This window comes from Pteropus alecto, unplaced genomic scaffold (assembly GCF_000325575.1).
Source record: "Pteropus alecto unplaced genomic scaffold, ASM32557v1 scaffold25, whole genome shotgun sequence".
NCBI lineage: Eukaryota > Metazoa > Chordata > Mammalia > Chiroptera > Pteropodidae > Pteropus > Pteropus alecto.
Window position 1 is genome coordinate 35,872,088 of NW_006441955.1, and position 15,018 is coordinate 35,887,105.

Sequence of the window (15,018 nt, forward strand, 5' to 3'; positions counted from 1 at the left end):
AATAGCTACATTTTCGATTATCTCTGGCATATGTTTAAACTGAAAAACACCCTGTGAACTGGCTTGCCTGCTCAGTTCTCGTCATGACACAGAATCCAAAAATTTTGGAGAGAAGTCAGATTAATGACGTTCCCAGCAGGGCACTGGATATCACCTCTTGTAGACATAATGACAAAAGGAGTGAAACACATTTTTATTCCAGCATGCCATGGAAAATTACTGTGATTTTGAGGTAACCCAAAACAGGAGAAGGATCTTCATGTGTCCTTTAATATCTGCAGATCCTGCTATCTCATATTTAAAAATAATGACTGAAGAAAACAGCCATAAATGACATCTGCAGCTATTAACTAATTATATTTCCCAGTGTGGCACTCACTGAAATGTTTCCAGTGGTCTGTTCTGTACCAATTACCTAGACAATCTAGTCTTTGATTAAGAAATGTAGTTATTGTTTCTGACTTTTTTTATTTTTGTTGAACTATAGAACTATCCAACATACTGCCTAGCAGCATTTCTGTTCTGCTGAGTTTGTCCCCAGCTACTAATGGCACACTGCTTTATTCCATATTATGCTCCTGAAAAGCATGATAAAAATTTTAGTAAATATACTATAGCAGTGATTCTCAACTGGAGTCAATTTTGTCCCCAAGGGGAAACCTGGCAACATCTGGAGAGTGTTTCACAACTGATGAGTGCTATTAGAATCTTGTGGGTATAGGCCCAAGAGGGTGCTAAACATCCTACAATGCACAGAACAGCCCTCTCCCCAACACCAAAGAATTATTTGGCCCAAATGTCAATAGTGCTAAGGTTGAGAAACCTTGTATTTTCATTACATGATAAAATGAAAACAAAAATTATGAGGTCAAAAGAATCAAATTTACATGGCAATATAATTTCATTTTAAATTAGTCTTTAAGGCATAAACTAATTAGAAAAATGTAACCTCTGTCTGGAAATAACAGAAGTTCTTTATGACTAGAGTAAGTGATTAGCAATACTTTATGATAAATAAAGAAAAATCACTGGATAGAAAATATATAAATGATGAAACAAACTTTCTCTGCCTTTCCATTCTAAAGAATAGTGACATTTCTTCTTTTTTTATATCATTTGATCTCATTATGATACTTTATATTTCAAAAGAAATCTGAAACCTTTGATTTTGCTAAATAATTTTATAATAAGTTTCAAAAAATAGGCGTAAACAGGCAACATCAAAATTTAGCCATTTAAGACTATTACTATCTATTCTATATTCAACATCTTTCATAAACATATAAAGCACAAAGTCCCATTTACTTTACTCCTAAATAATCTCTATGTGGATGTTCTTAATTTTGAGAAGTAGGGAAGAAAAAGTTACCATATCTCCACTTTTACTCACAAATATTTTATTTAACATATTTAGTGGACTTGAACACTCAAGAAACATAATAGGTAAGGTTATTGTGAAACCTGAATACAATCATTTCATCATTTCATAGATAAAGCTGACAGACATGTTTGTCCATTTTATTCAAATTTTTAAATTACCAGTTACTCTGAAATAATCTTCAAATAATATATATTCTTATTGTTATAGTGACATTGTACCTAGCTGACATATACAGTATATTTTGAAGTAATCTGGCCGAAAAAAAACTAGAGTTAAAATTATTGACACATATCCTCAAATATGACTTTTACCCTTTTCTTTAAATAAATCTAGATAGTTATAGTAATATTTTTGAAAACTATGCTAGCCGTAAAAAACAGAAACACGAAGAAACCACTTAATAGGGTAAATATTTACTCTATATCACAACACATGCAGATAAACTTTATTTGGAATGAATCCTATCCCCTCATTAAAAATTTACTCACTGCTAGCTGGAGGGCTATCGAAAAACCCCTAAGAAGAATATCTAAATGTACCAAATTTATCCTACTGATAATTTTCACAAACATAAAAGAAAGCTATGGTAATAAAAGAAACATTATAAAAAGAACTTCTATGTCATTCCAAACAAGGAAAAATCTTAAGTTTATGTAAGTTAAAAGTAATGAAAAGAAAGGTTCTAAAAATGTACACGCTCCCCAGCTTGTCAAGAATGGTGGGATTACTGATGATTTCTATTTTTCTTCTCTATTAGACAGATTTTCTATAATGAATACATATTTTTTTAAATCAGAAAAGAGGCATTTATATATGTATTTTAAAATATATCTCTAGGAGCTATAAATTTCCTGATTACTTTTTAAAAACTTCTTTACTGTGAAATATATCATTCATACAGAATTATTTAAAATATACAACTTAAATTATAATTAGAAAGCAAATAACCATGTAACTACCATTTAGATTAAGAAATAAAATTTTTCTAGAGCCTTCACTGATTCCTATGGGCCCCTCTCCAATAAAGAGTTAATTAACAAGCTCCCAACTTCTATGATAATCATGTATGTGCTTTTCAATATAGTTTAACCACTGATCATGTATGTCTAAAATGTCTGATATTCATTGCTCTTTAACTTTACAGAAATAGAAGCATACACCATATATCTTACTGTGACTTGCGTATTTCTTTCAAGCATTATATTGTGAGATTCAACCACAATGATGCATATATCCATAGTCTGTTCATTTTCTTTGCTCTAGAGTATTCTACTGTTCGATTTTTTATTAAACGATTTACTTCATTTTATGCATAGTCAGTATAAAAATTTTTTAATGTATACATTTCTCTTCAAGTTCTGTCAAAAAAAAAAAAAAAAGAACACATAATATGAAGCCACAATCTATGCCTGGCTCCACGTGAGACACTCTGGGTGTCTCCTATATTTCATCCAATGTTCTTGGAAATCATGGACCCATAAAGTTTGGGAGAGACAATGAGGGCATATACTTCAACCACATGCTGATGTGATATGGTGCTTAGAATGATTAAATAGTTTGGCCTTAAATCAGTTGTGCCAGGAGGAAGCTTAAGGCATTACATGGGAAGTGTCACAGAATTGCCCAGGGGTGTATGTGCAATTTTGGTTCTTAGCCAATGAAGAAATGACTTTTCCTGCCAAAAGTTGAAATCTACAACCTTTGCTTTGCTGCTACTTTAGAGAACACAAGCCAAGCATATGTATAAGAGAGCTGCAAGGCCAAGAAAAGCCATCCCAGGATTAAAAAAGAGGGCACACAGAAGGCATTTAATGAACAAGTAGACACCCAAAATTTTACAGAGCATATGGGAAGGAGGTATAGCTTCTATTAGCACTCTGCATAAAAGGAACATTAGCATTTGCAACAGCAAATGAAAAGAACTCAGTCATCAGGTTCTTTATTCTAGTACAAAAGGACAGGCTTAAGAAAGCTAAATGAAACTAGACTGCTATCTGTTACCATACACCAAAATTAACTCAAAATGGATCAAAGACCTAAATATAAGACCTGAAACAATAAATTGCATAGAAGAAAACATAGGTACTAAACTCATGAACCTTGGATTTAGAGAGGATTTTATAAATTTGACTTCAAAGGCAAGAGAAGTAAAAGCAAAAATAAATGGATGGGACTATATCAAACTGAAAAGCTTCTGCACAGCAAAAGAAACCATCAACAAAACAAAGAGGCAATCAACTAAATGGGAGAAGATATGTGAAAACAATGCCTCCAATTGAGGGTTAATATCCAACATATATAAAGAATCTATACAAATCAACAACAACAAAAAACAATCAAATTAAAACATGGGCAAAGAACCTGAATAGATACTTCTCCCAAGAAGTCATACATGCAGCTAATAGATATATGCTCAACTTCACTAGCTATAAGGGAAATGCAAATCAAAATCACAATGAGATACTACCTCATGCCTGTTAGAATGGCTATTTTCAATAAGACAAGAAATAAGTGTTAGAGAATATGTGGAAAAAAAGGAACTCTCATATACTGCTGGTGGAATGTAAATTGGTACAATCATTATGAAAAACAGTAAGGAGGTTCCTCAAAAAATTAAGAGTAGAGCTACCATATGACCCAGCAACCCCTCTTCTGGGTATCTACCCCAAATTTTTGAAAACATTTCTTTGTAAAGATATACGTACCCCTATGTTCATTGCGGCATTATTCATGGCGGCCAAGACACAGAAATATCCAAAGTGCCCTTCAACAGATGATTGGATAAAGAAGATGTAGTGCATATATACAATGGAATATTAATTAGCCATAAGAAAAGATGAAATGCCATTTGTGACAACATGGATGGATCTTGAGATTATCATGCTAAGCAAAATAAGATGAAAAAGTCAAGAACCATATGATTTCTCTTATATATGAGATAAAAACTGAAAGCAACAAACAAGACAAACAAAAACTCATAGACACAGACAACAGGTCAGTGGTTTCCAGAGGCAAAGGGGTGGGAGAGGTAAATAAGGGTAAACAGGGTCAAATATATGATGAAGGAAAGAGATCTGACTTTGGGTAGTGAACATACAATGCAATATACAGATGATGTATTATTGAATTCACACTTGAAACCCATATAATTTTATTAATCAATGTCACTCTGATAAATTTAACAATAAAAAAAGAAAGCTAAATGTTCCAGTTTTCTATTGCTGTATAACAAACTACCCCAAAACTTAGTGGCTTACAACAATAATTTATGTCTTTCATGGTTCTGAGGGTTGACTGGGCTCCACCAGGCAGTTATCTCATTTTTCATGCATTTGTGACTAGGGCTGGAGTCATGCGATGAAGGACTGACTTGGATATGCAGATGGCTTCCTCATTCACATGTCCAATCCCTCAGCTAGAATAGCTGGAATAGTTTCATGAGGCTAACCAGACTTCTTTAGAAAATGGTGTCAGGGTAGTCAGGATGATTGACTTACTCCAGAGTAAGTGGAGTAAGAGACCAAGGTGGAAGCTGCATCATTTCTGCCACACTCTTTTGGTTACGCAGGGCCACATCAGACTGAATGTGGGATGGGGCAGTACGTAAGGGCATGAATACCAGGAGGCATGGTTCACTGAGGGGTCATCTTTGGAGTCTACCTCCCACTCCAGGATAGGATCAGCAAAGCAGGGTCTAGGGGTGATGAGAAAAGCAATGTAGAGGTTCTAGCTAAAACAGAGACAATTTTCTCGGTCATTCTGATGAAGGGTTCTTCCTTCTTAGTTAGGAAGAACTGGAAATTGCAATTAAAATCCATTAATAGTATGTGTAGTTGTATTTATGTTTAAAGTTAACTGAATATAGGTCTCATTCCATATCATGGGCTCAACAACTATCAACCAATTTTTGGCTTCTATACACAAAGTCTCAAGTTAAAGAACTACTTCAGATGTGGTTATAGATAAGTTTCTGAATAAGATTCACATTATATTATTATTTCCGTTGAGATTCTGGCACCAAGAATGGGCAAATCAGGTGTCCATTTTCACCTTTTAGTTGGACAGAGGCACCATACTGGGTTTAAAATTTACTAAAACATACCATAGTTGCATGCAAATTTTATATGGGAATCCTAGTTGGTACTTAAATTCACTAACAGTTTACTTACTAAAAATAAAGTTTAGCTATGTTTTACCTAAACTTGAAGATTAAAAAGACTGGTCTCCTTAAATTTCAGATTCTAAAATATATTTTAGGGCAAAAATTACTTGGAATAGTTACTTATAAGGTTGTACCACCTTATTAATATAACATAATTTTCAACACAGTATCCAGAGGCTAACTGATTATCATTTAGATGAAACCTGATCATTATAAAGGGACTTTAAAAAAATTAATTTTAGTTAATATTCTGTGAGATTAATGCAGGAGGCTGCTAGGTTCTGAAGCTTCCTTTCCCTATACTCATTTGTGTGACTTTTAGATACACAGTGGCAATTAAATATTGAAACCTAACCCCGCCTCTGACACATGAGTAAAGCAGATGTGTACATTCAAATATTAGGCTGACTGAGGAAGGGGTGGGGGAAGTTGTTCACTTCCGTGTGACAACATTTTGCCTTTGTACTGTGGAAAGGGCTGTCAGGGAATGTGGTCCATCAAATTTGATCCATCAAACCTCCATCAAATTCAGATCTTAAGAGCTGTTGTGGTTGATTACTTTAGGCCTGACCTAGAATAATTATAAGCACAGAGAAATCTAAGATAAGCCTTCAGGTTATGTGGATCCAAGAAATGAGAAATTTGGCCTTACATTGCCCATATCAGTCTCTCAGAGAACAGAGAAGTTACAGAAGCATTCCTTATTAAAATAAACATCACCAACATCTAACTATCCTCTTTCCAGTTTGATAGTAAAAAGTTCATAGCTGCAGCAGTTTTTAAATTAAGTATTATTTTATGATAGTTGAAAAAATCTGTTTGGAATGGTAAGATCCTATTTTGAAAATATTACAAATCACGCAAACCATCTCTACTTTGCAATTTCTCAGACAGGTGTTAATCTAAAATCATCCTCCCACTTCTCTTTTAAATTACAAAGAAAGCTAAAACAAAACAAAACCTATAGAAAACTGAGACCTATATTCAGTTATTTTGATCATAGCAATTTCTTATTTAGAAGAAAAGGAACTGAATTCTAAAGAAAATGCACTGAACTGAGACAGTCTCTAAATGAAAATGTTTTTGCAGACATTGTGGAGAGAAGGGCATCTACCACTTTGGCAGCTATTTACTGCAACCCGGGTACTTAGGGAAATAATAGGCTTCACTTTGAGGCAAGGGGAAATGCTGAAAAGTAATTACCTAAAAATCTTCATGAAAATATACTAATAGAATTACCTATAGTATTTAAGATAATGGATATCTTGTAAATTATGTTTGAAGTAGTTGTTGCTACCAACCTCTTAAATACAGTAGTCTCCCCTTATCTGTGGTTTCCCTTCCTGTTTCAGTTAATTGCAGACTACCTCAGTCTGAAAAGATTAAATGAAAAATTGCAGAAATAAGCAATTTATAAGTTTTATATTTCATGCCGTTCTGAGTAGTGTGATGATATATTGCGACGTCCCACTCCGTCCTACCCTGGATGTGAATCTTGTCTAGTGACTCCACACTGTAGTTGATGTTTCCCGACTGTCAGTCACTTAGAAGCCGTCTTGGTTATAAGATCGACTATCATGGTATCGCAGTGCTTGTATTCAAAGTAACCCGTATTTCACTTAAAAATGACCCCAAAGCACAAGACTAGTGATGCTGGCAATTCTTCAAATACACCAAAGAGAAGCCATAAAGTGCTTCCTTTAAATGAAAAGGTGAAAGTTCCCGACTTAATAAAAAAAAAATTTGTATGTCAAGGTTGCTAAGATAGACAATAAGAAAAAATCTTCAATCTATGAAATTGTGAAGAAGAAAGAAGAAATTTGTGTTAGTTGTGCTGTCTCAAATCAAACTGCAAAAATTTAGGCCACAACGTATGATAAGTGCTTAGTTAAGATGAAAAAGCATTAAATTTGTGAGTGGAAAATATGAACAGAAAATGTGGTCTGATAGATGGCAATGTGTTTTTCCAGAAAGCATTGAGTCTATATGAAGACTTGAGCAAGGGATTCCTGAAATGAGTGATGCTAAGTGATTTACAAGTGGTGGTTACATAGATTCAGGCCTAAGTTTAGTCCTGAGAAAGAGAGAGATAATTAAAATTTATCATAGATATGAATATATAGGAAAAAACATAGTTTATAAAGAGTCGGGTTCTATCCAAAGTTTCATGCATCCACTGGAGGTCTTGGAAAGTATCCCCTGCAGAAAAGGGAGAACTACTGTATGCAGCATATACTTGTAAGCAAAAAGTACTAATGGATTTTTAAAATTAGTCATTCCCACATAACAACACTCAGATCAACCATGGACTACATGTACGAAAGTGATCCCATAAGACTGAAATGGAGTTGAAAATTCCTATCATTTAACGACGTCATAGCTATCGTAATGCAACATGTTATGTGTTTGAGGTGATGCTGCTGTAGACAAAGCTACTGCACGGCCAGTCATATAAAAGTATATACAGCATATGCAATTGTGTCCAGTACATAATATGTGATAATGATGATAAGTGACTATGTTACTGGTATATTTACTATACTATACTTTTTATCATTACTTGGAGTGTACTCTTACAGAAAAAAAAAGTTTGCTGTAAAATAGTGTGATGTGTTATGTCAGCAGCAGCCTCATACATCCCATGTTTACTGTGTCTTTTGACTGCTTGATTTAACCTCATATGTTTTGTACAGTAACATGTTGTATAGGCTTGTAGCCTAAGAGCAATGGGCTATACCATATAGCTTAGGTGTGTAGCAGGCTATACCATCTAGGTTTGTGTAAGTGTACTCTATGATGTTCGCACAATGACAAAATCGCCTAATGATGCATTTCTCAGAACATATCCCCATCATTAAGCGGAGCATGACTATACCAAAGACCAAGGTAACATGACACTATTTTAAGTATTTAGTTTTTCTTCTGCTGCCAATTCCTAAAAGTTCTAGTTATTACTATATGGATCATAGAAACACATTATTTGCTAAGAAATATTAAATCTGCAATTATATCTTAGATAGGCATTAGCAACATCACAGAAGCACAAGTTGTTCAGAGCTAGGAGAGGCCTTGCAGATCACAGCTGGAATCTGTAACTTTATAACTGACGCCTCAAATGGTTTGAGATTTGTCAGATACAAACCAGTTAGTAAGTTCTGTGACCTTGGACAAGTTGTTAAAACTTCCCTGAGCTTTATTACCTTCATTTATAAAATGCAGATGTTATAAAAATTAAGCAAAACCACAGACAAAAAGAAAGTATACTTAGAAATTACTATTCATGGAAGTATAAAATGTATTTAATATTAATACTGTGACACATATCAGGGGTATATACTCCAAAAATTTTCCGACTAGAGATGCACAACGAAAAAAGTGCAGAGATCAGTGAAAAAAGACACAGCACTTGGGGACCTGGTACTGTTCTTTTCTCCAAAGTAACTGTCAAGTCTAGCCCACTTGCTCTTTTCACTATACCATGGGTCTCTATCCAGAATCTAATGACCCCAAACCAGCCCAGCTGTAAAGAAAAACGAGCGGAGTTTCCTGTATGGAGGAGCCTAACCTCTCATCTTTAACAATGATCCCTCTGAATTAGAACTGCACCACCCAGCGAGGGGCCAGTATAAGCAAGCTCACATTCTGGCTGCCTCTACTATACCTATCCTGTGATTAACAAAAGAGGTCAGCTTCTGAGTTCAACTAGGTCCTTTAAATGTCTAATATTCAAGTTAATGAAAAATAACTTAAAATGTCCAATCTATATTTTTAACCGCTAGGAGTTTTAAGGTACATGTATGTATAAAATGTACATAAGTTTTATGTACATGTATGTATAAAATGTTCTCAATAGATATTGATATATTTACATTTTTTCTGGACTCATTTCCTTCATCTCCTCAGCTCTAAGAATTCCCAGAGAATAGGGTATATGTGTGTGTTATATGTAGCTATCTGTCTGTCTGTCTATTTATCTATCTATTAGAATTAGAATAGTGTTGAAGTTATAAGTTAACTAAAAAAGGTTAGTCTAAAATATTTCTATCATACTTAATGGGTAGCTTAAAAATCAGCAAATATTTTCATACCCAGTTTTATACTGAACTTAATAGTAAAAAGTTTATAGCTTACAAAACAGGTTAGCTAAAGTTAAACACCAGATGCCACAGCTCTATGTTTTAGAATAGTTCCACATCAAAACTCACAACAATTTACCTTTACCGTTTTGAACATCATTTTGTGTTTTTTTAAAAAAAAATACATTAAAAATATATTTTTAAAATTATATCAGTGGCACTGATGGGTGACTGAGTGGGAAGGGTCACTAGAGAAATTTCTAGGGAGATGGAAATGTTCTGTATCTTAAAAGGGGTAAGGATTACATGAGGTAATACATTTGTCAAAGCTGATCAAATTGTACAACTTTATATCTGAGCATTTCACTGTATGTAAATTACTGTATGTAAATTATACTTCAATAAGAACTTATACTGGCTCAACAAGTACTGAGATACTATTAGGCTAAAAATAACTAAATCTCAAATGTCTAGCTCTCACAGAGTTGAAAAAGAAAAGCCAGTTAGGATTTATTGCACTAAAGCTTTGGCAGTGAGAAATGACAGGAAACAAGGAAGGTTTGAAAGATAATTAGGAGATAGAATTAACAGGATTTTATGGTTTAATGGACATGGGGTGATGGTGAAGGAGAAATCAAGCACTCCCAGGTTTCTGGCTTGAGCAATGGGATGGAACATGGCGCCATTTCCTAAAACAGGGAATAGTGAGGACAAAAAAATTAGGGAAAGGATAAATGAATGAGTTCAGTTTTGCACCTACTGAGACTAAAGTATCTGTAAGTCATGCAGGTGATATTTAAGAGGCAGCTGGAAATATAGGTCAGAGCTAAAGGTAGAGGTTGGGGGTGGGGGCACTCACAGGGAGAGCTCAGAGGAGATACAGAGGAAGTAACAGAAACCACAGAAGTAGCTGCTGTTACTTCCAGAAAAAAAATTCAAAGGGATAAAAGGGTTTAGGACTGAGCCCTGGCAATCTTCACTATTTAACAGCTGGTTGAAAAAAAGGAAGTGATACAAGAGAGCATGGAGGAGCAGACAGGTTGGAAGAAAACCGGAAGAATGTTGTAAGGTGGAAATCAGGAAAGAGGATTGCAAGAGGTCAGTGGTGTCAAATGCTGCTGACAGGTGACAAAGCTGAAACTGAAAGGTATCCATTGGATTTAGTGACACAGAAGCCCTGTTAATCTTGACAAGAGCGACTTCATGGGAAAGAAGCCAGATTGGAGTAGGTTTAAGAGTAGGAGGTATGAAAGTAAAGACAACAGAGTAAGCATTTCTTAAGAGAAGTCTGACTCTGAAGAAGAGGAAAGACATAGAGCACGAGCTGGGCTTAAGGCAGAGGTTTTTTAAAAGTGAAGAGAAACTAGTACATATTTAAATGTGGACAAGGCGTTAGTAGAAAGAGAGAGGCTGAAGAGAATAAGATGTTGACAGATTAGGAGCACAAGGTTCCTGAGAAGGTTAGAAGAGATGGGGTACCGAGTAGAGATGAAGAGACAGCAACTCTACTGTACCTAGAGGGAAGAAGGAAAGGATGGGTGTACATATATCTGAGGGTGGGGAGTTGGGATAGTTTCTATCAGATGACTTCTCTTTTCTCTGTCTTTAAGAATAGAGAGAGAGGGAAGCCTAAAGCAGAAAAATTGCTGTAATCTAAATTTATTTTTCCTTTATTTTTAAATGATAAAACATTTCAAACACATAGAAAAAACGTCTAATTAGAGAAAGTAATATAAAAGGTAGCTCTGTATCCTCCACTAAATGTAAACGGATGTCAACAGTTTGCTGCCATATTAATTTAAAACTCTTTTCTAAGAAGAAGAAAGATGTTACAAGCAGACCTAAACTCTCTCCTCTTACATTCCTCATCTTTCCCTTCATCTTCAGAGGAAATCATTATCTGGAAATCAGTGTCTATCATTCCCGTTTATATTTTTGTTATCTTTACTACATAAAGTACCAAGTTATGTGTAATACACAGTGCTATGTGCTCTGTGCTGTGAGGCACACAGATGCAATAAAAGTTGCATACCAAAATGAGGTGTCCAAGACCACACACACATTAAAAGCCAAAAGGGCCAGGGCTGGTTCTCTGACTCCACTCTCAGTCAGATCTTGGATAGAGAAGAGAGAGGCTGAGAAGGGGTTTCTTTGGAGAGATGTATTGTTCTGCTATGAATACTATTAAGAGGAATGGGTAGGGTCAATCTTTCCTTGCCTCAAGCCTAGAGAGAGTAGGCTTCCACAGAACAACTAGCTAGCTCAAGGCGTACTCCCAGGAGTTTGGGAAGTGGTTGGACGACTCTGAAGTAAGCCTAAAGAATCCCCAGGTGAACATGTTCAGATTATTTGCTCAAGGTGGCAGAATAGAGAGAGGTCATTCAGATTTCAACAAACTGCAAACTAAGTACCCCCCAAAAGCAGACTAGGATAATTTCTTTTCATCTGTTTTTCAATAACAACAATCAATTTAAATGACCTGACTACTAGCATTTAGGAGGGAAAAATAAGGGTCAATTACTTTAGTTGGAACCTCATTTACAAAAAAAAAAAAAAAATAAGGAATTAATGAGTACATTATCTTCAGAGCTTATAAAGTGCTTCAGCACTTCTCACTCTAGCTGAGCATTCCCTCTATACAGTCTGTGTAACTAAAACAGGAGTCTTTGCCTTCTTTATACCAAATAAATTATGAGTGGTCAGGCAAGTCAAATGGTTAAGAGATGGAGCAGTACTTCTTCAAAATGATTAAGAACCAAAGGCAAGCAAGCTCCTTTTTGTTCAAAGAGCTTATAAAGTGCTTCAGCACTTCTCACTCTAGCTGAGCATTCCCTCTATACAGTCTGTGTAACTAAAACAGGAGTCTTTGCCTTCTTTATACCAAATAAATTATGAGTGGTCAGGCAAGTCAAATGGTTAAGAGATGGAGCAGTACTTCTTCAAAATGATTAAGAACCAAAGGCAAGCAAGCTCCTTTTTGTTCAAAGATCTTGTTGATTCAGAGCAAGTACATACTTAATTTGGTTAAACATTCTTTTTCAACACGTGGGTGTTTGAAAAATTTTATCAGAGCTTTGCTCTCAAAATTCTCACCTAACCACGAATGTTCTATGCCACAAAGGAATTTAAAGGGCTCTTAGTCTACGGCCATGCTACTCTTAACAAGCCAGATCCTGTATGATCTCAGAAGCATCTCGGAAGCTAAGCAGGGTCGGGCCTCGTTAGTACTTGGATGGAAGACCACCTAGGAATATCAGGAGCTGTAGGTGTAAAAAGAAAAAAAAAGGGGGCGGGGAGGAAACTGTAAGCAGACAAGGTCCTTGCAATCTGTGAGGTTAACCAAGGGTTACCTCGCCTAAATAAATGAATGAATGAATGAATGAATGAATGAATAAAGGGCGCTCATTTATTCACCATAAAAATTATAATTCAGTATTTCTCAAAGTGTGCTCCATTGATCTTTTGAATCAGAATCAGCTGATATGATTTTTTAAATGCAGATTGTCAGGACCTACTGAATCAGAATCTTTAGGGGGTGAAGCCTGGGCATACACATTTTAAAACTTCCCCGGTCCTTGGCAGCCATTAATCAGTTATCTATTTCTACAATTTCAGGAATGTTATATAAATGGATTCATACAGGAAGTAAAGTTTTGGGATTGGCTTTTTCATTCAGCATAATTCCCTAGAGATTCTTCCAGGTTGTTGTATATATCAATAATAGTACTTCCTTTTTCATTGCAGAGTAGTATTCCACAATATGTATGTACCACGGTTTATTTAACCATTCACCTATTGAAGGACATCAGGGCTGATTCCAGTTTTAAAGTATTACAATTAAAGATGCTATAAACTCTCATATACAGGTTTTGTATGAAAATAAATTTTAATTTCTCTGGAGTAAATGCCAAAAATGTAATTGCTGGGTTGTATTATCGTTTTATGTTCAGTTCTTAAAAGAACTGCCAAACTATTTTCCAGAGTTGCTATATCATTTTACATTTCCACCAGCAATGAATGAAGATCCAGCTTCTCTGCATCCTCACCAGCATTTGATGTTGTCACTCATTTCAATTTGTTTAGTCACAACAATGCATACTTTAAAAATGAGTAATGATATGTATCGATATAAAGATACTTATTAGAAAGAGCTCTGGATTTTAGATGAGAATATTTCAGTTCCTGCTACCTTCCCAGCACTTACTAACATGGAGAGATTTTAACTTAAAATGACTACCTTTGGAAGTCAGCCTATGGTAAATGTGGCTACCCTATCATGTAGAAGAGAAAGTACAATGAGAGGGCCAAAGCAAAATTCGCTCATGGGACTGGTCAGATGAGGCACCTAAAATTTGTATACTGCAGATTCAAGCATGGATGAAACAACACCTAAACCCAAGAGGGCAGATGCTGCAGCATCCAGGTCATCTTAAGGATTTCAATAATTAGTCATGCAATAAATGTCTTGGTTTAAAAGAAAAACAAAACATTTATATTATGATAGGTTCATGGCTGTTAAGTTTTTATATTATGATTCATAACTTACAAATGTGATATGTATATTTATTTGTATGTGTCACACACTCTAGAAATTTTAAAAAGAAGACAATACACCTCTCATTATAGATCTAAAGAATTCCTTAGACCTAAAGGGGTAAAGGTAGAGAACAAAAGTGTTCTATGAAAATATAATTTTCAAAATACTATTGATTAGATACCTGTAAAAATGTTTCTCCTGCTTGAACCTTGCAGCCCCTACACCCCCTTCTCCAAGGCTTGATGATGAATCTAAAGGTCTAGAACTTAAGAGTCTTACATTTTCACTCCAATTTTCTCCAAAATCCAAGTTGGCCATGAGAAGCTAAATGTCAGAGGCCAAGTTTATAATCTAAAATATGCACTATTTTTTCTGATGTGGCTGTACTGAATATATTACTAGCCACAAAATCATGTACACATGTATAGGCATACCTTGTTTTATTGTGCTTCATTTTATTGCACTTTGCAGGTATTTTGGTTTTTTTCAAATTGAAGTTTTGTTGCAACCTTGTGTGGAGAAGTCTGTTGGCACCATTCTCCCAAAGGCATGTGCTCACTTCATGTCTCTTTGTCACATTTTGGTAATTTTTGCAGTATTTCAAACTTTTTCATTATTATTATATTTGTTATGGTGATCTGTGATAAGTGATCTTTGATGTTACTATTATAATTGTTTTGGGGCACCACAAACCTCACCCATACAAGACAGTGAACTTAACTGATAAATGTTATGTGTGTTCTGTTTGCTCCACCAGCCACTGTACCCCCAACCCCCACCCCAGGCCTCTCTATTCTCTGAAACACAACAATATTGAAATCAGGCCTATGAATAACCCTACAATGGCCTCTAAGTGAAAGGA

The 15,018-nt window shown here is 35.2% G+C and overlaps 1 protein-coding gene across 1 annotated transcript in view; it reads right to left on the bottom strand.

Moving 5' to 3' along the window:
- FAM69A (family with sequence similarity 69 member A) overlaps positions 1–15,018 on the bottom strand; it is a 100,061-nt gene that overhangs the window by 26,779 nt on the left and 58,264 nt on the right. The gene's annotated exons all lie outside the window — the stretch shown is intronic.